Consider the following 2,500-nt stretch of genomic DNA (forward strand, 5'->3'; position numbering starts at 1 on the left):
TTATAGTTTGCTAAACTATGTATTAGTACAGTGTAGGTGGAAGAGCAAGCTAGTTAATGTAACGGGCTTAGTTGGCGGAGGTATTACTGATCATTAATTGGTGCAAGCAAAAGTTAAGATGGATGTAAATTTAAGGTGTAGAAGAAGAGGTAAAAATACAGCTGTAAATGTAATTTAGCTTACTGAGTTTGACAAGAAGGCACTGAATAAAGTTTGGAGAGTTTACAGGGCTAAAGACATGGAAGTGGAGGGAATCTATGAAGAGCGCAATATTCCAGAATGGAATACTTACAAGTACAGAAAAAATGGCATTCAATTAAAAAAGGGGGGAGAAGGAGAGCAAGGAGTTTAAGGAGAATGTGAAGTTATTCTACAACAGAGTTCTGAGAGAAAGGTACATTAGTAAATGGATTTCAATAAAAGATGGAAAGAGTGAAATGCTGTCTGAGGTGACTGCAGTCAAGGGATAATTGAGTGAGGATTTTGAGGATTTGTTAAGTGTAACAGACAGAATAGTGGCAGAGCCTAATGATGCAAGAGTGGAGGGGTTTAGTTTAAATTTGAAAATGCTTTGAAAGTGATTGCTGAGAAGATAATGAGAAAATTAGGAGGAAGAATCGAAAGACATCAAGGGTTGACAGGAATACAAGTGAGATGCTGCTTTATAGTGGTGAAAAGGTTTATGTGACTGACCAGGTATGTAAAGTGTATCACGAAGATGGAAAGGTTCCAAAAGAATGGGAGAAATGAATAATTGTTCCTTCACATAAGGTTAAGGGTGACAGGGGAGGCTGTAGGGATTATGAGAGCATACTTTACTTAGTATATCACAGGTGTTATTTAGGATTTTGAATACAAAATTATGAACTGTGACGGGAGAACTGATAGGGGAAGAACAGTATGAATTTAGACAACGAAGTCTGTGTGAGGGTCAAGTATTTGTAATAAACCAGTTTGGAAGTAAGGGAAAAAGATGGTGGCATACATGGAGTACGAAAAAGCTTATGATGCATTACTAGAGTGGCAACGTGGAGGACGTTGTGGGCTTATAGCGTTGACGATAAGAAACTGAGAGCCGCAAAAATTTTTTTATGATAGAACAGACGCATGTATAAGAATTTGTTAGCATATGAGTGACTAGTCTGGTGTAAAAGTGGGTCTGAAACAAAGGTGCGTGATATTTCCTTTGTTATTTAATTCTTTATATATAATAGTGATGCTAACAGTCGGGGTGAAGAGAATAACTGTAGGTGCAAAACAATGTAATATAGGAAAATAGGCCATGATTGGAGTATCAAATAGCCAATATTTACCAGTTATACGGTACCGATTGAGGATAGTGCAAGGAAATTGCAGAAATAAGCGAAACAATTTGAAAGTTTTTTCAGTAAGAGAAATTTGAGAGTGAATGTGAACAGGAGCGAGGCTAAGATGATCAATATAAACCAGGGTGAAGGAAGAATAAATGTTGGCAACAATGGTGGGAGAATGGGAGTATCTGAATGGTAAAGTTATTTGGGAGTAACTATATTGAAAGATTAGGCAGGATGCTAGTTGGAAGAATCAGGTAGGATGCTAATTGGAAGAATCAGGTAGGATGCTAGTTGGAGAATGAGTGAGGTAAAGAAATTAGCAGGGTGTGTGAATAGCCAGGGAAGAAGCTTGTAGTGTTTACAGAAGCTAAGGCTGGAAAGTATGAAGGAATTGTTGAACCAGCTCTACTTTATGGAAGTGAAGTATGAAAAGCTGAATATGAGTGAGGTGGAAGAGACCGAAGCTATTGATATGATCTGTAGCATAGTATATGAGGCATAAAAAGAATAAAAAGTGTAAAAAATATAGAGATAAGTAAAAGTGGTAAAAAGGTCAGCATAGGTACAAGGAAGAATTAGTGTACTTTGAGATGATTCAGTCGTGGGGAGAATGAAGAATGATAGGATGGTGAAAGTGCGTACAGTTCAGAATTATTAGGAAGAAGGAGAGAAAGACCTAGAAAGTGCTGGAAGGGCCATTACATCCTGGTTGGTGACAAGAGCACAAACCTGAAGTAGGACGAATACGGAGGAGAGGAACATCTAGAAAGTGTTGCAGATATGAAATGAAAAAGGAAACGGAAAGATGGGTCTCAGCATCCAGAAAGCGAGAGAGCGAGAGAGAATGAGTGCGTGCAAGAGAGGTGAATGGAAAAATACGTGTAAGCGACTCGACTCGCTATTGAACACTGTGTACGTTTATCAAATGGCTAACGTTGTGGAGATATTCCGCACCGGGGGATCATCCACTTTTCAGCAATTCTGTGTTTTCCCGAGAGCCATCTCTTTAGCAGGAACGGCTTGCTGATGATAATATATCTCTATATCTATATCTATATCTATCTATATACATATGTATATATAATGTGTGTGTGTACATATGCATACATATATAAATATATATGTGTGTGTGTATACATACATACCAACATACATACACACATTTATACATACATACATACATACAT

This window comes from Macrobrachium rosenbergii, chromosome 7 (genome assembly GCF_040412425.1).
Source record: "Macrobrachium rosenbergii isolate ZJJX-2024 chromosome 7, ASM4041242v1, whole genome shotgun sequence".
Classification (NCBI taxonomy): domain Eukaryota; kingdom Metazoa; phylum Arthropoda; class Malacostraca; order Decapoda; family Palaemonidae; genus Macrobrachium; species Macrobrachium rosenbergii.